The following is a 23,810-nucleotide window of genomic DNA, read 5'->3' as shown; positions in this document are numbered from 1 at the left end:
AATACCATTTAAAGCAAATCCACCACGGAAATCCGCGGCAGAGTACATTAAGAGGTGCAGTTTATAAAATGGGGTCATTTGTGGGGGTCTCTATCATTCTGACACCTAGGAGCCTTTGCAATCTTGGCTCAGTGTAGGAAAACAAAGTCTTCCTCAAAATGCTGATAATCAATGTGAAATTTGTACATCATCTAAATGGTTAAAAAAAACATGAAAGTTTTTCAAACGTGCTTCCAGAATAAAGTAAACAGATGGAAATATATATCTTATCAACAATGTGTACAGTATGTTTGGACATATTAGCGTAATTACAGTTGAAAATGTGAAAAAATGACTGTTTCAAAATTTTCCCAATTTTGGCACTCTTAATAAATATTCATAAATTCTATCGCCTATTTTTCCACCTATATGAAGTACAACATGTGGCGAAAAAACAATGTCAGAATCACTTGGATATGTTAAGCCTTTACGGAGTTAGGCTATGTTAAGTGACACACGTCAGATTTTCAAAATTTGGCACCGTCACTAAGGGGTTAATAATTTGTTCAGAGATCTTTCCCGGTATAGAAGTCAGGCTCACAGGCCTGTAGTTTCCTGAATCCACCTTCTTCCCTTTTTTAAAGATGGGGACAACATTTGCCCTTTTCCAATCTTCTGGGACTTCTCGATCTTCTTGAATTCATGTAAGTTAGCTAAGTGTTCCCTCACCATCTCTCTGCTTACAGATAGCCTGCATTCTTATATCCCCCCAATAGCACAGGGAAGATCAGTTGATGTTACATCTACTTTCTGAGAGAAAACAGATACAAAATAGGAATTTAGAAGTTCGGCCTTCTCAACATCATTCTTAACCAATTCACCATTTTAATCTTGTAAGAGTGTCTCTCTCCATCCACAGGAGTACACAGTAGTGAAGAAGACAGCGATTCCCATCATCCATCTCCAGGAGTCCAGTGGGTGGAACCTAATCACAGAACCTCCCCCTCACTCCCTGATAAAGAAGATCCTAGAACTCACCAAGATGACGGAGCTGCTGATGGCAGAGATGGTGAGGGTCGGCGCGTGGGCTGTGAAGGTGCGGGCAAATCCCAGATTACCTTGAGACAGCGGAAGGAACAGAGCCATTGTCTGGTGGGATGGGGGGAAAGTGAGTTCAGTCTTTTCCATCTTGAGTGTCAGAAAGCTGGAGGAGGAGGATGTGGCTGATGGACCCTCTGGGATTCTGAAGCGTGTAGATAACATCCGGCCCGAGAGGAAGATCTGAGTGTCATCAGCGTGAAGGTGGCACTAAAAACTGTGTCCTGGTAGATGGAGAGTAGGGGCCAGGACAGAGCCTCGGGGGCTCCACCAGAGAGGATGTCATGTGGGAGACATTAAGGCCCTTACTAAGGTTGGCGTATATTTAGCACAATTTATGCTGCACCAAAAATAGGAAAGATGCGCCAATTTTCTCATAGTGCTGTGCGCCCTTAATGGTGATCCGTTATGCACCACAAATTAAAGTCTGCCTTATGCCCTAATATGCAAAAAAGAATAGCCAGCAGTCTAATTATTGATTTTAACTCATAAAATGGGGCAAAAACATGAAAAAACCCACCCTGTCCACGTAGAGTACCTTGTGCTTCAAAATGCGCCAATTCACAGATACTGTCCGAGCTTCACAATTCTGCATCATCTATATATATAAAATTGAATGTATGTCTGTATGCGTGTGTGTCTGCGTGTCTGTCTGTGTGTCTGTCTGTCTGTGTGTCTGCGTGTCTGTCTGTGTGTCTGTCTGTTTGTCCTTTATGCGCTACTACACCATTCATCCGATCGCCATGAAACTTTGGGAAGTTGTTGAGTACACTCCTGGGAAGATTACTGGCATAGTACAACTATCCTACGATAAATGGCGCGCGCGCGAGCGTCGTCAACAGTTACGACCCCCCCCCCCCCCCCACGTAGATCGTTTGATTTCCATCACTGGATGTCTGACAGTTAAAGCTGCATTGTGATGTCATTAAGGCTCTATTATGACACGTACAGAGCCACGTAGATCGTTCGATTTCCATCATTGCCACTAATTCTCTCACTTCCCGATGTCGTAGAAACATGAAATTTGGCAGGAGCATTGACTATGTCATAAATAGGAAAAGCTAATGGGTCCCAACTCGATTATTCAATTCTAGCGCAAAAGAATTAGCGTCCAAATTTTACGTACGGAATCGAATTTTCTCGCTTCCCAATGTCATAGAAACGTGAAATTTGGCACGAGCATTGATTATGTCATAAATAGGAAAAGTTAATGGGAAGTTGTTGAGTACACTGCTGGGAAGATTACTGGCATAGTACATCTTTCCACGATAGGTGGGGTGCGTGCGAGCATCGCCGACAGTTATGCCCCCCCAGACAAAGATCGTTTGATTTCCATCTCAAGCACAAAAGCAAAAGGCATTACGAGCAACGAGAGGCGTGTTCAACTACAAGATGATGCATCCGCCGAACGTATCACAAGACAATTCCTGGATATTGAGAATGCTGAGGTAACATGAAAGCTGCGCTGTGATTGGCTGTTATATATTATACTGAGGTAACATAAAAGCTGCGCTGTGATTGGTTGTTATATATTATACCGCTGAGGTAACATGAAAGCTGCGCTGTGATTGGTTGCTATTTTTTATATTGCTGAGGCAGAATAAAAGTTGCGCTGTGATTGGTTGTTATTTCTCTTACTGCTGACGTAACATGAAAGCTGCGCTGTGATTGGTTGTTATATTTTATACTGCTGAGGTAACATATAAGCTGCACTGTGATTGGGTGTTATATATTATACTGAGGTAACATGAAAGCCGTGCTGTGATTGGGTGTTATATATTATAAAGCTGAGGTAACATGAAAGCTGCGCTGTGATTGGTTATATATTATACCACTGAGGTAACCTAAAAAAACTGCGCTGTGATTGGTTGTTATCTAGATATATAAAAACGAATGTATGTCTGTCTGTCTTCGCAGCAACGAGCGACGGGTAAGCTAGTCTGATATAAAATAATTAGTCAGCAGTCAAAAGAATGATAAAACAAAAAATGGGGCAAAATCTAGAAAAAACCCAGCCTACCCCATACGCCAACCTCCTCTTCATTTACGCCGACTTTCATTAGGTTTTCGTAGCGCCACTTCTTACGTACTCTTTTTGTAATAATGCCTCATACATGTGTCGGGAAGACGGACTGGAGCTGGACACGCCCAGTTTTGGGGGGATAACGAGTTTGTCGGATCTTCTTTTTTTTTGTAAGCTATTTGTAACTTTGTCTAATATTCCGTGCGCCTCACTCTTGGCGCAGTTTTAGACATCTATTGTAAACGCACCAATAAACGAAGGCAGTCTAAAGCTTAGTGCAGACTTACAATATGTAAGCTGTATCACAGCAGCGCTGCTGCACGCTCGATCTCTTGGATTGTATGATGGTCTCGTCCCGCTTTAGACCACCTGTTAGTTGGCTTAGGTTACACCAAATATTTCACGCAATTTGGCTCAATTTATGTTGTGTTTTAGGCCACACCCTTTTGGAAAATGCCTAATAAATATGGTGCAAAGCGTGTGAGACCGGTTTCTGGCATAATTTGCACCATGAAACTGTTGTATTTGAATAATAAGCCCCTAAATGTTTGGTCATTGAGGTACAAGATGGAAAGACATTGTAGCAGAAGGAAGCGATGGTGTGGAGGGCAGAAGACGAGTCAAGCAGCAGGATGACAAAGTAATGTCATGGGCGTTAGTGGTTTTGGTTTGGGCGGTTTGGTGGGGTTGGAAGCCAGATTGCAGCTGGTTGACGAGAGACTTGAGGTGGGAGGACATTTTAAGGTGGACGTGATATTCCAGTAGTTTTGAAATAGATGGGAGCAAAGAGAAGGGGGGATTGCTGAAGAAAAGATCAAGGGATGACTTCTGGATGAGAAGTATTATGGTTACTTGTTTAGAAAGTGAAGGAAAGATGCCGGTGGTGAGTGAAATGTTGAAGAGATGGGTCAGGGCTGGATGAACAGGTTGGAGATGAGGTTGGGTCAAGTGTACCGCTGGTGAGGAGTGATTTGGAGAGTAGGGTGGAGAGTTTTCCCCTCAGTAATGGTGGAGGAGCATGTTTGAGGCGAGTCCTGAGCAGTTGAGTGCTGGAACTGGAAGCCACATTGTAGCTCGCCAAAACGAGACTTGGACGAGGGTTTAATGTGGATGTGCTACTCCAGTAGAGTTGCAGGGTAGCATGGAGAGCTTTTCCTTTTGGTAATGGTGGATGAGCGGGTTACGGGGAGAGGTTGGAGAAGCTTTGTAGAGGGGTTGAGGTGGATGCTCTACTCCAGTCGACTTGAAAGGTTGAGTGGAGAGCTTTTCCTTAGGTTATGGTGGAACAGCTTTGTAGAGGGGACATTCTACTCCAGTAGACTTGAAAGGTAGTGCAGAGAGCTTTTTCTTAGGTTATGGGGAGGAGCGGGTTACGGGGAAAGGCCGGAGAAGCTTTGTAGAGGGGACATTCTACTCACGTAGACTTGAAAGGTATTGTGAAGAGTTTTTCCTTAGGTTATGGTGGAGGAGCGGGTTGTGGAGAGAGGCTGGAGAAGCTTTGTAGGGGGGTTGTGGTGGATGTGTTACTCCAGTAGACGTGGATGGTAGAGTGGAGAGCCTTTATTTGGTAATGGTGGAGGAGCGGGTTACTGGGAGAGGCCGGAGAAGCTTTGTAGAGGGGTTCAGGTGGATGTGCTATTCCAGTAGACTTGGAAGGTAGCGTGGAGAGCTTTTCCTTAGGTTATGGTGGAGGAGCGGGTTGTGGAGAGAGGCTGGAGAAGCTTTGTAGGGGGGTTGAGGTGGATGTGTTACTCCAGTAGACGTGGATGGTAGAGTGGAGAGCTTTTATTTGGTAATGGTGGAGGAGCGGGTTACGAGGAGAGGCCGGAGAAGCTTTGTAGAGGGGTTGAGGGGATGTTCTACTCCAGAAGACTTGGAAGGTAGCATGGAGGAGCTTTTCCTTAGGTTATGGTGGAAGAGCAGGTTACAGGGAGGGGCCGCACAAGCTTTGTAGAGGGGTTGCAATGACGCTATGGTGAAGCTGTTGCTGATGTTGTCAAAGTCCGTAGTGGTGATGAGAGATGTAGGGGGGGCACCAGAGGATGGAGAAGGGCGTTGGGGCCCTTTTACACAGGCAGGTAAATCGTAGGAATCTGAACGATTATCATTCAGTGTAAATGTATGCAGAAAACTGAATGACGGATCCGTGTAAACGGGCAGTTGTTCACTTATGAATGGAGGCGAGCGGGCCAGAATAATCCCGCCTCTATTCATTGAGCGATACTCAATCCTGCGTAAAAGCAGAAGAATGATTGATTACCGCTGACATCTGCGCCCGACGGGGTGTCCCGTGTTAAACAGCCTTAAAGGGGTTGTCCCGCGACAGCAAGTGGGTCTATACACTTCTGTATGGCCATATTAATGCACTTTGTAATATACATCGTGCATTAATTATGAGCCATACAGAAGTTATTCACTTACCTTCCCTGCGCTGGCGTCCCCGTCTCCATGGCTCCGTCTAATTTCAGCGTCTAATCTCCCGATTAGACGCGCTTGCGCAGAAGGGTCGTCTGCCTTCGGCTCTGTCTGGCACGAGCGGCGTTCTGGCTCCGCCCCCTTGTACGCGTCATCGCGTAGCTCCGCACCGTCACGTGTGCCGATTCCAGCCAATCGTACAAGGGGGCGGAGCCAGAACGCCGCTGCTGCCGAACAGACCCGATGGCAGAAGACCCTTCTGCGCAAGTGCGTCTAATCGGGCGATTAGACGCTGAAGTTAGACAGAGCCATGGAGACGAGGACGCTAGCGCAGGGAAGGTAAGTGAATAACTTCTGTATGGCTCATATTTAATGCACGATGTATATTACAAAGTGCATTAATATGGCCATACAGAAGTGCTGAACCCCACTTGCTGCCGCGGGACAACCCCTTTAAGCGTGTGGAGTTGTGAGACAGTAGCCCAATATTGTCTCCTGCAAGTGAATGCAGACTTAATGTTGAGGACAGCTTGTTCATATGGGGGGACGTCTTCCTTGGGCCGGGTCTTCTGACGCTGCCCCTCTGTGACTCTGGAAGCTGAATTCGGTTTGTATGACTGGAAGGCCAGGGTAGCTGTGAGGCGTGATTAGGGTGGGGGTGCACATAATGGCAGAACCAATCACAGCCATTCAATGATGTAATTCATACATCATTGAATGGCTGTGATTGGTTCATCGAGCACCGGCTCTGATTGGCCAATCACAGCAATCTTTTGCTGAAGGCGGGGTATTCAAGCTCCGTTACCAGGAAGAGAATGTTCTCTCAGCACCGAGGACTACACGGAAGACTGCTGAAGCACGGCAGCCCAGCGTGAGGGACCCGGACGCCGCCTGCTAGGTGAATATTAGGATACACCCTGAAAATAAGACGCTGTGCCTCTTTTGGGGCAAAAATGAATTTAAGACTGTCATCTTTTCGGGGAAACATGGTAGATAGCACTGAGGTCTCCCCAGAATCTGACCATAAAGTGATGGAACCAAAGACCATTTTACATTCTTCTTTTCTGTTTAGGGTGAAAATCTGATGGACATTAAAGTTGAAATTAAAGATGAAGAAGAAGAAGAAGAGCCGGATATAAGGGCTGATCAGCAGTGTAAGGAGGGCAGACTGTCATTGGGGTCACCTAGATATTCCCATCTGTTCATCACATGGAGATAATCCATTCCATCACTGTGTGTCTCCACAGATGGAGGCGGGAGGAGGAACCCACCAGAGAGATGTCCCTGCCCTCCGTATTCCCAGAGCCGTCCAGAGGAAGAAGTCCTGGAGAATTGGCAGGTAGAGCCATGTTGTGGATGTGTATAGTGTTGTGGAGCTCTTTGCTCCTGCTCTATATAGGGGGTGGAGCTCTCTGGTCCTGCTCCATGTCGGGGGTGGAGCTCCCTTGTTCTGCTCTATATAGGGCGTGGAGCTCCCTTGTTCTGCTCTATATAGGGGGTGGAGCTCCCTTGTTCTGCTCTATATAGGGGGTGGAGCTCCCTTGTTCTGCTCCATGTAGGGCGTGGAGCTCCCTGGTTCTGCTCCATGTAGGGCGTGGAGCTCCCTGGTTCTGCTCCATGTAGGGCTTGGAGCTCCCTGGTTCTGCTCCATGTAGGGCGTGGAGCTCCCTGGTTCTGCTCCATGTAGGGCGTGGAGCTCCCTGGTTCTGCTCCATGTAGGGCGTGGAGCTCCCTGGTTCTGCTCCATGTAGGGCGTGGAGCTCCCTGGTTCTGCTCCATGTAGGGCGTGGAGCTCCCTGGTTCTGCTCCATGTAGGGCGTGGAGCTCCCTGGTTCTGCTCCATGTAGGGCGTGGAGCTCCCTGGTTCTGCTCCATGTAGGGCGTGGAGCTCCCTGGTTCTGCTCCATGTAGGGCGTGGAGCTCCCTGGTTCTGCTCCATGTAGGGCGTGGAGCTCCCTGGTTCTGCTCCATGTAGGGCGTGGAGCTCCCTGGTTCTGCTCCATGTAGGGCGTGGAGCTCCCTGGTTCTGCTCCATGTAGGGCGTGGAGCTCCCTGGTTCTGCTCCATGTAGGGCGTGGAGCTCCCTGGTTCTGCTCCATGTAGGGCGTGGAGCTCCCTGGTTCTGCTCCATGTAGGGCGTGGAGCTCCCTGGTTCTGCTCCATGTAGGGCGTGGAGCTCCCTGGTTCTGCTCCATGTAGGGCGTGGAGCTCCCTGGTTCTGCTCCATGTAGGGCGTGGAGCTCCCTGGTTCTGCTCCATGTAGGGCGTGGAGCTCCCTGGTTCTGCTCCATGTAGGGCGTGGAGCTCCCTGGTTCTGCTCCATGTAGGGCGTGGAGCTCCCTGGTTCTGCTCCATGTAGGGCGTGGAGCTCCCTGGTTCTGCTCCATGTAGGGGGTGGAGCTCCCTGGTTCTGCTCCATGTAGGGGGTGGAGCTCCCTGGTTCTGCTCCATGTAGGGGGTGGAGCTCCCTGGTTCTGCTCCATGTAGGGGGTGGAGCTCCCTGGTTCTGCTCCATGTAGGGGGTGGAGCTCCCTGGTTCTGCTCCATGTAGGGGGTGGAGCTCCCTGGTTCTGCTCCATGTAGGGGGTGGAGCTCCCTGGTTCTGCTCCATGTAGGGGGTGGAGCTCCCTGGTTCTGCTCCATGTAGGGGGTGGAGCTCCCTGGTTCTGCTCTATGTAGGGGGTGGAGCTCCCTGGTTCTGCTCTATGTAGGGGGTGGAGCTCCCTGGTTCTGCTCTATGTAGGGGGTGGAGCTCCGTGCTCCTGCTCTATGTAGGGGGTGGAGCTCCGTGCTCCGGCTCTATGTAGGGGGTGGAGCTATCTGGTCCTGCTCTATATAGGGGTGGAGCTCATTCCTCCTGCTCTATATAGGGGTGGAGCTCATTCCTCCTGCTCTATGTAGGGGGTGGAGCTCATTCCTCCTGCTCTATGTAGGGGGTGGAGCTCATTCCTCCTGCTCTATGTAGGGGGTGGAGCTCTCTATGTAGGGGGTGGAGCTCTTTCCTCCTGCAGTCATACATTTCGGCGGTCGGTTAGATTTCCCGCCGCTCCGCCATATTGTACTGAATTATTCCATGTGACACATCAGGGTGAAGATGATATTAAAGTGGAGGTAGAAGAAGAGAGGATGAGGGGCGATCACCCGTGGAAGAGTGAGGTGGAGGAGGACGTTCCCGCAGGTAGGTGATGGTGAGCTGGGGGGTCCTATTATTGGGGTACACCGGTGTTTCTAGTAGTCGGGGTGATGAGCAGCATGTTTTGTTGATATATATGAAGGGCTCAAGGAAAAAATGATCAAAATCCACTTTTTTGTATTTTTAAATGGAAGCTACCGTTTTGTACGTTGACCTTGTAGAGCGTATTGGTGCAGGCAGATAGATGATAAAATAATCTGAGCTCTGCAAAGAACAACTGTCACTGCAAGAACGATTGGACCTTGATGATCCTTGCACATGACTGCAGAAGCCAATGAGAGTGCAGTTTGGTTGTTAACCCCTTAACGCTCCATGATGTATAGTTACATCCTTTAGGTTTGGAGTTTGTATGGGGGGGGGGGGGGGGACGCGTTCCTGCTCCATACAATGCAGGGCTCCCAATACAGCTGGCTTGCTATGGCTTGTGTTAGCCAGTAGATGGCAGCATTTTCTTGTAGGTGTAGACGTGACGGCAGCGTGCATGCAGCGCTGACATGGACCTCGTCTTTGGGATGCTCAGCAGCTCCACCTTCTAATCAGCTCTGGCACACTGACTGGTATGTACTGGCTTGTAGGACAGATATGTCTAAGGTGGTGGCCAATTTGTCAAAGCAAAGCTGTTGAAGATAATGTCCAAGTGTTGAAGGTGTTCCATTATTGGAAGAGCTGAAGAGGAAGGTGATAACAAATCAGTATCTACATCATCAGACATGCTTGAGGACGGCTCACATTCAAAAAAATGACAGCCGAGGCGTCACCAGGAGGAAGAAAGGTGCTCCTCAAAATATCCCATATTGGACGAAGCCTCTTTGGCTAAAGAATTGATAGTACCGCTGCTTAAGACACACCCTGAGTTGCTAAATGAGACCCCAATCCAACTGCTCATGTGGGAAATAGTAAGACAGACTGTCCATATGTAGCTCAGAAGCCGGAGCCCTTCACCATCTCAGCAGAAGAGACGGGGTAGTTCTTGGGTGTTCTCCTGTACATGGTGGCCACCAACTACCAAGTGAACAACCCGACTGGTGTACAGCTGAAGATATTGCTGTTGGGGTTGTTCCGAGCACCATGTCTCACAACAGGTTTTGGAGAATCAAGAGCTTTTTCCATCTGGTTGACAATACAAAAAACAATACCAGAATGGACAAAGTGGCAAAAGTAACCATGATTTACTCTGACTGATTTCTTCAGTTTGGTATCTCCAACATTGATGAATCAATAATACTAGACTATGGTCATCCCTGCAAAATGGATATTTGGGGAAAGCCAGTCCGCTTTGGCTATAAGGTGTGGATGATGTGTCCATATGATGGTTATCCATTCAACATGTCTGTGTACTCTGGAAATACGATGTCCGTTTTAGAAATTCCCCAAAATCGCAGGGTCTACTTCCATAACTTCACATCCTCCTCTGTTGCCAATGCCCTCCATGAGAAAGCAATACAGGCCACAGACCTGCTACGTGACAATCACATTGTGTCATGCCCATTGAAGGACAAGAAATCGCTTTCAAAGTGTGATTGTGGCTTATTTGGCAATTGCAGTGATGGGAAAGTGTATGTTTCTCGATGGAAGGACCATGCGGTGGGGACTGTTGCTTCCCATCATCAGACCATGAACCTTTAGGAACGACCAAGCACTGCTCCCGTCTGCAGCACAAGAAGGTTGATATCCAGGAACCCCACCTCATTCTGAAGTACAACACTGAAATGGGAGGTGTGGGGCTTCTTGATGGCATGTTGGCATGCTACCGCCCTCCGATTAGGAGCAAGAAGTGGTCGCGTCTTCTCAACAACGGCTTGAACATGGCTGTTGATCGCTGGCGACGGCATAGTGAAGTCCATAAAACTCCCTCATGTCGGATGAGCCAGCTAGATCATCTTCTTAAGGTTACCACACGTCTTCACATGAAACCATGTCATCTTCCTGCATCTACCCGGAAGACTGATGATGATGTGGGCGGCACTCAAGGACGATGCACAGTATGTAAAAAGAACACCACTCAGCAATGTCGCCAATGCAGAAAGAGGCGGCACAGAACTGTTCCAGAATATCATGGAGTTGCTGTAGCTTACACTAAATCTTGTGGTGTGAATCTGGCCAATGGTCCATTTTTGGAACCAATCAGAATTTCACTCCTATTGACTTTTAAGGCAACATTTGTCCGTTTTATATTGTATCACACCCATTATCACCCAAGTAAAGTATGGCATAAACCTAGCACGGGTGGGTCCTTATTTGGCAGGTAAGAGGTTAAGGGGCTTGATTCAGCTGTGCTCTGTAAAATGACGACCAAGAATATGGATGGGACAGCGATATGTGCCGCACTCACTTCTACCTGTACTAGGTGCGGGTCTCTGATGACCATGTCTTTCCGGAAGGTCCTGTGTTATAAAGCCTTTACAACCTTCCACGGAATCACAGACCTGTGCAAACCATAAAGACCCTCGCTACCTCGGGTGGGACCTGCAGAGGTCAACACAAGAACCGGGGGTGGGACCTGCAGAGGTCAACACAAGAACCGAGGGTGGGACCTGCAGAGGTCAAGACAAGAACCGAGGGTGGGACCTGCAGAGGTCAAGACAAGAACCGAGGGTGGGACCTGCAGAGGTCAAGACAAGAACCGGGGGTGGGACCTGCAGAGGTCAAGACAAGAACCGGGGGTGGGACCTGCAGAGGTCAAGACAAGAACCGGGGGTGGGACCTGCAGAGGTCAAGACAAGAACCGGGGGTGGGACCTGCAGAGGTCAACACAACAACCAGCCACACCAAATTCCCATCGCCATCTCGGGCACCCGAAATCACTTAGGGAGAGTGAGGGAAGACTGCCTTGGACCTTGATATATTCTACACTCCACTCCCCCCATCCCAAGATGATTATTAACCCCTTAATAACACGCCCCTCTGTTTCATTTGTTTTTTTTCCTCCCACTTCTATAAACACTCATCCTTTCTTTCTCCACCGCTGTCCGAGGACTTGTTGTTTTCTGCGGGACGAGTTGTTATGTTCAGTGATACAATTTATTGGACCATAGGGATTTGTAAAAGTTTTCAGTACATTATAAGTGGAGTGAAATGGAAAATAACACCATTGCGCCATCTTTGGGCGGTTTTTGTTTCTACACTGTATCCATCATAACTTTATTCTGTGGCTCAGTAGATCGTGGTGATGCCAAATGTATAGAGGTATTTTGTTTTTTGGAGGGAGGGTATTTCACACGTCACCTCAGACACCATAAAAGCGGGGACCTCCTGTCTACATACATGTTGTTGTGCAGGAAAGGTTTAACATTTTGGGCTGGCTTTGCTGGGAAAAAGTGCAGACAATGACCTCTTTGATCACAGCACAGACGGGTCCACGGTGCGTCTTCAGGGAACAGCGGGGCTCTCTCTAATTCCATGGGAATTTCAACAGTAGTCAGAGTACTTGGTTGCAGATGATGGAAGAACGTAGACACCAGTTGAGATCTTCTATATTCCATGGGTTCTTGTCGTTCTTGGAAACGGATATCAATTCTATCTGACAATGTAACAAGGCAATCGCGTCGTAGGATGTTCACGGCCTGCCAGTTCATCCTTCCCAAAAGGTCACTACTGATGCTTGTTTATTCCACTCTTAACTCGGAGGCCAAGCTACAGAACTCTGTGACATATTGGCTTGTGGTCCTGATGGAGGTGCAGCAGATAAAGCCCTATCTGTCCCCTCAAAAACTCTCCTGAAGTTGGTTAAGAACATCCTGAAGGCTGCTGACAACAAAGCCACCTCCCTTCCACTGGGCATATAAGGCCAACTTGGAGCGAGAAGTAGGAAACTGGGCAGACTGCAGTTCAAAGTGGATTAGGCAATAGTTTTATGAAGCCACAGCACGTTTTGGGGAGCCCTGCTATCGAAGTGGTTAGGAGCTGGAGCCACAGAACTGGTCAGTGAGGTGGTTTCAGCAGTAAGCTCCATAGCTAGCTAACTAACCCGTAGGCTGAGCACAAACCTGGCTTGACACTTGCATTGGCCTTTAGTGGTGGCTTGAACTGCACTTTGGACCATCTGGGTAGAATCAAAGGTGTCCAAGATGGCTGCAACTTGCTGAAACCAATGTAGGACATGCTCTTAAGGGGTGCATCGATTCACAGTCGAATCCTGTTTAGCAGACTGAGCAGCAGAAGGATCTGTGGCCTACGTTAATGTCCGGATCAGCAGATGTAGACCCACTGTACCACATACTGATTTGGCTTTGGGTGAGATGCAGAGGCAACACCTGACAAAGTGTGGTCTCCACACTTCCATCCCACCAGTCAAGATCTAGAATTCGATATAGGGTCCCCAGGTCATTACACTGGAAGTTGTCCTAATTAGTCCAATTGGTCACGAGTCTACGGTGTGGTACCTAAGCATATGGACAGAGAGCTGTAGTCAGATCAATCTCGATCAAGGCAGACCATATAACTTCAGAACGAGGAACAATCCGGATGACGGGGCACACAGCAGGTTCAGCATAGTGCAGCAGCTTAGGCAGACAGGAGAATGGTGAATACAGCAATCAGAGGTCAGGAGCAGAGAATCCAGCAAAGTATGGAACAGTAAGAGTCAGAAAACCAGAGAGTCGGTACAAATGAAATAGTATTTTAAGCTAGACCAAAAAACCAAACACATGTAGGCACCTCTCCTATAGGTAAGGTGTCTGAGATAACTAGTAGCATTTCAAGATTCGTAGGGGAATACTTGCAAAGGTGCATGCTGGCCCTAGGATTATATTAAAGGGGTATTCCACTAACTTGATGTTTCTTCAAAATTTCACCCTTCCACTTGATGGGTAAAAACGGATGAATTCATGGTGGTCAGACCACTAGAACCCCACTGATTGCCAGAAAGGGATTCCCAAAGTTCACCCCATGTTTGGAGCAGTGACAGCTCATGCTCGCCATTCATTTCAGTGGGACCATCGGAGATAGCAGGGTGCTTTAAATCTAACTTTGGCAGTCCCATCCATTTGGTGAACTTCACGAACCCTCGTTTTGGCAGTCAGTGGGGCTGCAGTGGTTGGACCCCCACCGCTCTGTGTTCATGGATCCAGTGGATGGGTGAAAATTTGAAAAAATGTCAAGTAACCAGAATACTCCCTTAAAAACTGCATGAGTTTTTCCCGCATAGTAGGGATGTTATAAATTGACCTATTTTGCAGTTTGGAAAACAAAAATCACAAAATTTTGTTTTTAGTTTCAACAGAAAATTCCGGTGCGACCTCTGAGGGAAACGTCATCTTATCGGTACATTATAAGGTAGAAGATGAAGATATCGTGCAGCGCTCCTCAGGAGAAAACCTCATTACCATCAATGTACCTCCAGGACTTCACAGTACAGATCCATCATATCATCCCCCCAATCATGAGGACTCTTCTCCTGACCAATCAGAGGTTATTACCACAATTGTGGGTCAGAATGGGGAGAAAAAGTTCCAATGTGGTGAATGTGGAAAATGGTTTACAAGAAACTCATATCTTCTTATACACAGAAGACTTCACACAGGAGAGAAGCCGTATTCATGTTCAGAATGTGGGAAAGGTTTTATAAATAAGTCCCATCTTGTTACACATGAGAGAAGTCACACAGGAGAGAAGACTTATCCATGTGAAAAATGTGGGAAATGCTTTACAAATAAATCACATCTTCTTATACACGAGAGAAGCCACACAGGAGAGAAGCCGTATTCATGTTCACAATGTGGGAAATGTTTTACAAATAAATCAAATCTTGCTACACATGAAAGAATTCACACAGGAGAGAAGCCGTATTCATGTACAGAATGTGAGAAATGTTTTACAAATAAAACCCATCTTGTTATACATCAGAGAAGTCACACAGGAGAGAGACCATTTTCATGTTCGGAATGTGGGAAATGTTTTGTTACTAAATCACATCTTGTTATACATGAGAGAAGTCACACAGGGGAGAAGCCGTATTCCTGTTCTGAATGTGGGAAATGTTTCAAAAAGAAATCCTATCTTGTTAGACATGAGAGAATTCACACGGGCGAGAAGCCATTTTCATGTTCAGAATGTGGGAAATCTTTTATAATAAAACCACGTCTTGTTACACATCAAAGAATTCACACAGGGGAGAAACGATTTACATGTTCTGAATGTGGAAAATCTTTTATTAGTAAATCACTTCTGGTTAGACATGAGAGAATTCACACAGGAGAGAAACCATTTTCATGTTCAGAATGCGGGAAATGTTTTATTAATAAAGCAGATCTTGTTATACATCACAGAGGGCACACTGGAGAGAAGCCATATCCATGTTCTGAATGTGGAAAATGTTTTAGTTCTAAAGGAAGACTTGGGGAGCATCAGAGAATTCACACTGGGGAGAAGCCGTATTCATGTTTGGAATGTGGTAAATGTTTTATTACTAAAGCAAAACTTAGAGATCATCAGAGAATTCACACTGGGGACAAGCAGTTTTGATCTTCCATATGTAGAAATGTTTGTAAAGAAACAAAATATTTGGAACTCGTCAGAGAATTCACACAGCGAAGAAACCAGGTTCTTGTTAGGAAAGTAGGAAATGCTGTAAGAGCAAAAAATGCTTGTTTTTAAACCATCTCCAAATCTGCTCCTTTTTAAAAAAAACAAAAACAAAACTGTGTGAGTACAGTATACAGAGTGGCCTGCAGAGGGCTAGAGACAGGCATACTGGTACTGCAGAGGGTTAACACTATGGGTGTGGCAGGAAGTAAGATAAAAAGATCAGTTTCTGCCACACTCAGGGGAAGAGATAGCTCAGTGGAGCTGGAAAGCTGGCTGCTAGTCAGAGAGGTGGTGAAGGAGCTGCCTCAGGGACTTGGAGCCTGAAGTTCGGTGCGGACCAGTTTTGGGCCTGTCACCAGTCGGTCAAAGAAAGACTCTCCCTAGACACCCTGGTCAGGGTTAGTGACCGGGACCCTGTGGGTTTGTGAACCCTAGTTAATGGACTGTGTGCTATGCTGTACAAGTTTATTGCTGTGAAATAAAACTGGCAGGTGCCATATTTGAAAAAAGTTCTGTCTCTGGAGCCTCTTTATGCACAGATGGTGCCCATTTCCGGTCAGAGAGGTCGGCGATCCGCAGGCGAGTAACCCCACTTGCCACACCCCATACGTTTCTCTGTAGGTTCTGGTCCCAGTTTTGGCTTATAAATATTGATACAAGATACTGATCCAAATACATGAATGTTATTGAGACCTCATATACCCCTCAGCGTATTAAAGGGATGTAGAATCCGGCGTTGACTTGGCCTTTCAAAGACCCTCCATTTCTTTTTCCAGCTGTTTTTGACATGTTTACTGTAATAATCTTTATTTGTATAGCGCCAACTTATTCTGCAGCGCTTTCAAAGCACGGGGAACACAAACAATACGACTATTGGAGAGACGGGGTGGGGTGGTTCAGGAGGTACGGAGGCAGGAGAGGAGGCACGGGGAACACAAAGCAGTACAGAAATTACATATGGTATTATTAGGAAACAGAACAAGGCGTTGATTAGGAGGTACGGGGGCAGAAGATGTATATGGTAACCAAAATGGAAGGTGTGAAGAGCCATAGGGAGGGGCAGAGGGGTGGGGAATTAGATCAGGAGAGTTTGTATGTCGCCCTGAAGAGGTGCGCTTTTAAGGCGCATCTGAAATTTTGTAGGTCAGGGATTGTCCGGATGTTATGGGGTAGAGCGTTCCAGAGGATCGGTGCTGCTCCACAGGCACAATCGCCATAAGGTTGGCACAATTGCCACAGGGCAGGCGCAATTGCCATAAACCCTAATAGAATGCAGTCTGCCAGACTATGATAAGGAGGAGCTACTTGTTCAATGTAGAGTAATGTGCAGTCACCCCTCAACCCAGCCCAGATTGGGGAGGAGCGACTGCAAACAAACATAGCCCGCACATATGAACGATACCAAAGATGGCTGTGCCCCACCATACACAAGAGCAACTCTCACTGACAAGCAATGGGCTCCCGGACACAGCAGGTGTGTTACCCTGTGGTAGCGGTAACACCGAGCGCCCTGACAATACCCTGCATTGTAAGTCACCAGACCCCGTGGTAGCGGTAACACTGAGCGCCCCGACAATACCCTGCATTGTAAGTCACCAGACCCCGTGGTAGCGGTAACACTGAGCGCCCCGACAATACCCTGCATTGTAAGTCACCAGACCCCGTGGTAGCGGTAACACCGAGCGCCCTGACAATACCCTGCATTGTAAGTCACCAGACCCCGGGGTAGTGGTAACACCGAGCGCCCCGACAATACCCTGCATTGTAAGTCACCAGACCCCGGGGAACAAGAAGCCGTCTCATTGGTCAGCACCATCCTGTTTGAGCATGTTACAGATGAACTAGTGGTTGATGTGGATTGTGAGCAGCAGTAGCCATGCCACCTCTGTGCCACCTCTGTGTCATGGTCTGTCATAAGCCCTGAACCCTCTACAAGAGAGCTGCCGTGGCCTAATGGTGACCCTCATGTAATGTCTATGGGCACGGCTAACAGGATGGGTAGTAGCCCACTCATACTCCGGGGATTAGTCCGTGAAAGCTACATGGCACCCTGCAGGTGCATTATGGGGGACCATCTGGGGCTCCTGAATGATCAGGGCTGCCATCAGATTTGACAGCAGCATTTAGAGGGTTAAAAGCGGCAGTCCGGCCGTCCCCTGCCGACACACGTGGCTCTTTTACCTCTTCCTACCACAGGACATAAGCAGATCCCACAAATGGACGAACGTTTGTATCCTATGGAAGATGCCATCCACAGCCAAAGCTGTCTGCGACCGACGGTGGGCCTCCGGCTGTAACAGCAGGGGTTGGTGAGGACACAGGTCCCTGCTGTTAACCCCCTACATGCTGATCACAGAGGGGGGGCGCTCTCTTAGTGAGGTTATCGGCCCTCCATCATGTAATCACAGAGGGATGCCAGACAATAGCATCTGGGTCTGCCAAGGCCTGTGATCACTTAGTATAGCGATAATACATTGCAGTACAGGAGTACTGCAGTGTATAAGTGCCTTCATAGCATTGCAAGTTCAAGTCCCCAAAAGGGATGGATTGGATTATTAATGCTGCAGACAACAGTGGTGGGTTTTCTCCCGGCCCTCCCAAAAAATAGATCAAAGTTATGTAAATAACAAGCCCTCATACGGCGGCGTCAGCGGGAAAAGTGGAGATAGGACCGAGATCGGCCGCGGCGTCACTAAAGCGTTAACGGGCCCCGTCACCAGTTCTGTTGGGTGAGGTGGAGCCCGATGGGTGTTATTGTCACCGACTCCACCGTTCCCGCGATGTCTGCTGGTGACGGCCACGTGTGACTCCTCTCATACCGCTCTGCGCTCTCACAGCGGTCTACAGGACGGCGCAGGCACATGTGGGGGCGGCGGGGCGGCTCCGGGCTCCCGTCACCTCACGGCGCTCGGCGCAGGCACATGTGGGGGCGGCGGGGCGGCTCCGGGCTCCCGTCACCTCACGGCACTCGGCGCAGGCACATGTGGGGCGGCTCCGGGCTCCCGTCACCTCACGGCGTTCGGCGCAGGCACATGTGGGGGCGGCGGGGCGGCTCCGGGCTCCCGTCACCTCACGGCGCTCGGCGCAGGCACATGTGGGGGCGGCGGGGCGGCTCCGGGCTCCCGTCACCTCACGGCGCTCGGCGCAGGCACATGTGGGGGCGGCGGGGCGGCTCCGGGCTCCCGTCACCTCACGGCGCTCGGCGCAGGCACATGTGGGGGCGGCGGGGCGGCTCCGGGCTCCCGTCACCTCACGGCGCTCGGCGCAGGCACATGTGGGGGCGGCGGGGCGGCTCCGGGCTCCCGTCACCTCACGGCGCTCGGCGCAGGCACATGTGGGGGCGGCGGGGCGGCTCCGGGCTCCCGTCACCTCACGGCACTCGGCGCAGGCACATGTGGGGGCGGCTCCGGGCTCCTGTCACCTCACGGCGCTCGGCGCAGGCACATGTGGGGGCGGCGGGGCGGCTCCGGGCTCCCGTCACCTCACGGCGCTCGGCGCAGGCACATGTGGGGGCGCGGGGCGGCTCCGGGCTCACACAGCGCCCCTTCAGCACTGTATTACAGCATCTCCCTCCAATCTTCTTCTCTCAGCCCATCCGGCGCTGGATGTAAATAGCTGCGCTGAGCGCAGGACCAGACGCCGTACGTTTACGCTTACCGCCCATACTCGCCCATACACACACTGATCTTAAGGTTCGTTACTCGCGGTCATGTGATCTCGGACGCAGTGGGGGAAAAAAAGCGCACACGCAGTACGCCGCAAGTAAAGGAGAGCCGAGGGGCGCGGGGAGGGCTTACTATGGCGGCTGTGCAGGATTACAGCGAAGGGGAGGCATCTGTATGCAGGCCAACCCAGAACGGGGCGGCCGTCTGACACAACAGACTGCAGAGGAAGCCTCGTGATCAGCGTGGATTGTAAGGCCTTCATGGCAGGATCCCTTTAAGTACCGCCCCCTGTGGCCCCATACTGACGAAGCACATATGTATAATGCCTCCTTCACACGCCGACACAATATCACCACAAGACAATTCCAGCGATATCTCATCAGTGGTCCGTGCGATATCGCTGCGTTTTCTTGTGGTAATACTGCGACTTTGTAGCACCACGTGCGAGGATGTTCGAGAACACGGGGGGAGGGGAGGGGGAGACTTAAAATAAAAGCCCTACCCTGAAAATATGCCCTAGCTGCAGAAACCCCTAGCTCCGCCCATCTTCTCCCCGATTCCTGGCACTAGGCATCGGAATCTCTTCTGGCTGGGGATTGGAAAATCCCCGTCTCCAGGAAGACCTGCCTCTGATTGGCTGAGTTTCACAGTGCTTAGCCAATGAGAGACAGTGCTGAATGAACCAATCACAGCCAATCATTAGCTGTGATTGATTCATCAAGCACTGGCTCTGATTGGCTGAGACGCAGCCCTCAGGCAATCCCAGGCAGCACTTCCTGGAAACGGGGATTTTCCAATCCCCAGCCAGAAGATTGGAGATGCTTACACCCGGAGCCGAGGATCGGGGAGAAGATGGGCGGAGCTGACAGCGCTTCCAGGTGATGTATGTGGTGTTCTTTCTGCAGCTGGGGCTTATTTTAGGGCTTTGATACTGGGATTTCCTGCTGTCAGACTTGCATCGCACCGCGGAACAGAGAGGAAGGCTCCACCGGGCCCGTGGGCTACAATACTTCACTGATGTGAGGGAACCGCCGGCTTCACATACATGCCATCTGTAGCGCTGTCGCACCACCTGATAATCGCACGACTTTGTGGCCCGTGGGAAAGTGGCCCAATACCACGCCGTCCGCAGGATGTGCGCAGCCCGATTCTTATACACGCGTGCCTTCCGCATGGCGCTATGCATCCTGAGCGCCGGTCTGACGGGCCGCCCATCACAGTCCTGTATGGGGTCCTCCTTGGGGGTCTCTATACCGGTGAGCAGGAGGTTGTGGAATAACAGGTGGAGCCGGGTATTCAGCCTGACTTGTAGTAAACACGGCCTTATAATTCCATCCGACGGGGAGGTTTCTCCTCAGCACACAGTGACAGGTGATACACAATGTGCAACAATGTAGACACTCGTGAAGAACGCGGTTACATCTGGGAGTTCCTCTGCATGTATCACCTCCCTCTTCATAGTTACATCTCTTCCTCTTCCTCGCTGTTTCTCTGCTTCTCTCTTCCTCTTCCTCTTCCTCGCTGACTCGGCTGCGCTCGTTGTGTTCGGCTATTTATCGCCTCTGTCACCTGACCCGTCTGTCTGCAGCCAATCACAACCTATTTGGTTGCTAGGTTACCTGCATCATCCAGGTAAAATGACTCATATTAACCCCCTAGAGACGGTTATTATATTACCGGTCCCCACAGCTAAACAGCGCTATGTATGCCCTACACTTATACCGGACACACAATACGCCATCGCTGCGCAGCGCCCGCTCTCACTCCTTCAGCGTGATGCCCAAGCACTGACAGAGGGCGGCTCCTTATGGAGTGGCACACCACAGGACTTCTGGAAGAGCAGGACGCTTGTTTAATAATGCCTCCTGTAGAGGCGGCAGCCCCGATCCAGCACCAAATCCCACCTTCTAGGGGGGTCAATCCTAGCCTCCCTCCCTGGTGCCCCCTGCTGGACTCTCACACGGCTGATACATCCTCACATCATATCTGATTTGGCAGCTACAGGCGGACCCAAAACCTCCCTAACAATGTACCAGAGACGCCGGGGCCAACGGGGCGCTGAAATAGTCAATGAGGGACCTGATTGTAAACCCTCACGGCTCGGGTTATCACATGGGGAGTGGGGGGTCAATAAGGAGGGGGTATAGAATATATCAGGACTGCACAGAAGAGAGTCCTATACAAACCAAGACCAAGCCCAATACACGACCAGACCCATAGAAGAGCCGGGGAGGATTTCTATACATTCCCGGCCCCTCCTGCACCCAACACTATGTATCACCGCCGGAAGGGCTACTAGAGCGCTAAGGGGCAACCGAACCTTAAGGACCCCCCAGCTCATCACCTACCTGCGGGAACGTCCTCCTCCACCTCACTCTTCCACGGGTGATCGCCCCTCATCCTCTCTTCTTCTACCTCCACTTTAATATCATCTTCACCCTGATGTGTCACATGGAATAATTCAGTACAATATGGCGGAGCGGCGGGAAATCTAACTGACTGCCGAAATCTATAAATGCCGGAGGAAAGAACTCCACCGCTATATAGAGCAGAACCACAGAGCTCCACCCCCTATATAGAGCAGGACCATAGCTCCACCCCTATAGAGAGCAGGACCAGAGCTTCACCCCCTATATAGAGCAGGACCAGAGAGCTCCACCCCCTATATAGAGCAGGACCATAGCTCCACCCCCTATAGAGAGCAGGACCAGAGCTTCACCCCTTATATAGAGTAGGACCAGAGCTTCACCCCCTATATAGGGCAGAATCAGAGAGCTTCATCCCCTATGTAGAGCAGAACCAGTGAAGCTCCACCCCTTATATAGAGCAGGACCACAGAGCTCCACCCCCTATATAGAGCATGACCAGAGCTCCACCCCCTATATAGAGCAGAACCAGAGAGCTCCACCCCCTATATAGAGCAGGACCATAGCTCCACCCCCTATAGAGAGCAGGACCAGAGCTTCACCCCTTATATAGAGCAGGACCAGAGCTTCTCCCCCTATATAGGGCAGAATCAGAGAGCTTCATCCCCTATGTAGAGCAGAACCAGTGAAGCTCCACCCCTTATATAGAGCAGGACCACAGAGCTCCACCCCCTATATAGAGCATGACCAGAGCTCCACCCCTATATAGAGCAGAACCAGAGAGCTCCACCCCCTGTATAGAGCAGGACCAAAGAGCTTCGCCTCCTATATAGAGCAGGATCAGAGAGCTCCACCCCCTATACAGAGCAGGAGAACATAGCTCCACTCCATATATAGAGCAGGACCAAAGAGCTCCATCCCCTATATGGAGGAAAGAGCTTCACCCCCTATATAGAGCAGGACCAGAGCTTCATCCCCTAAATACAACAGGACCATAGCTCCACCCCCTATATAGACCAGGGGCAGATAGCTCTACCCCCTATATAGAGCAGGACCATAGCTCCACCCCAATATAGAGCAGGACCAGAGAGCTCCGCCCCCTATATAGAGCAGGACCAGAGTGCTCCACCCCTATATAGAGCAGGACCACATAGCTCCACCTCCTCTATACATGTACTCTAGGGCTCAGCACCATCTACTTGCCAGTTCTCAGGGACATCCTCCTCTGGACGGTCCTGGAAATACAAAGTACGGGGACATCTCTCTGGGGGGTTTCTCCTCCCAACTCCATCTGTGGAGACACACAGTGATGGAATAGATTATACATCCAATGATGGTAGAATTTAGGCAACCTCATACCTGCCGCCTCTTACCTGGTGACACTGTAGGCGGGAAGCCCTCCAGCATGGCAGCCGCGTACACATGCCAGCGGCTCTCTACAAACTCCCACTCCTCTTCCCTGGTGACCCCGCCTCCAGCATGGCGGCCGCGTACACATCCCTCTACATCCTCCCACTCCTCTTACCTGGTGACCCTGCCTCCAGCATGGCGGCCGCACACACATCCCGCTGGCCCTCTACAAACTCCCACTTCTCTTACCCGGTGACCCCGCCTCCAGCATGGCGGCCGCGTACACATCCCTCTACATCCTCCCACTGCTCTTACCTGGTGACCCCGCCTCCAGCATGGCGGCCGCGTACACATCCCTCTACATACTCCCACTCATCTTACCTGGTGACCCCGCCTCCATCATGGCGGCCGCGTACACATCCCGCCAGCCCTCTGCATACTCCCACTCCTCTTACCTGGTGACCCCACCTCCAGCATGGCGGCTGCGTACACATCCCTCTACATACTCCAGCTCCTCTTACCTGGTGACCCCGCCTCCAGCATGGCGGCCGTGTACACAGCCCTCTACATTCTCCCACCCCTCTTACCTGGTGACCCCGCCTATAACATGGCGGCCATGTACACATCCCTCTACATACTCCCACCCCTCTTAGCTGGTGACCCCACCTCCAGCATGGCGGCCGTGTACATATCCCTCTACATACTCCCACTCCTCTTACCTAGTGACCCCGCCTACAGCATGGCGGCCCCATACACATCCCTCTACATACTCCCACTCCTCTTACCTGGTGACCCCGCCTCCAGCATGGCGGCCGTGTACATATCCCTCTACATACTCCCACTCCTCTTACCTAGTGACCAGGCCTCTAGCATGGCGGCCGCGTACACATCCCTCTACATACTCCCACTCCTCTTACCTGGTGACCCCGCCTCCAGCATGGCGGCCGCGTACACATCCCGCCGGCCCTCTACATCCTCCCACTCCTCTTACCTGGTGACCCCGCCTCCAGCATGGCGGCCGCGTACACATCCCTCTACATACTCCCACTCCTCTTACCTGGTGAACCAGCCTCCAGCATGGCAGCCGCGTACACATGCCAGCGGCTCTCTACAAACTCCCACTCCTCTTCCCTGGTGACCCCGCCTCCAGCATGGCGGCCGCGTACACATCCCTCTACATCCTCCCACTCCTCTTA

The 23,810-nt window shown here is 50.3% G+C and overlaps 1 pseudogene; it reads left to right on the top strand.

The window, feature by feature from the left end:
• Positions 1-23,810, top strand: part of LOC136617211 (zinc finger protein 665-like) — a 515,737-nt pseudogene that overhangs the window by 21,789 nt on the left and 470,138 nt on the right.

Source organism: Eleutherodactylus coqui, chromosome 1 (assembly GCF_035609145.1).
Source record: "Eleutherodactylus coqui strain aEleCoq1 chromosome 1, aEleCoq1.hap1, whole genome shotgun sequence".
Classification (NCBI taxonomy): Eukaryota; Metazoa; Chordata; class Amphibia; order Anura; family Eleutherodactylidae; genus Eleutherodactylus; species Eleutherodactylus coqui.
Note: the sequence above shows the minus strand (reverse complement) of the source record. Positions and strands in the feature narration are given on the sequence as shown.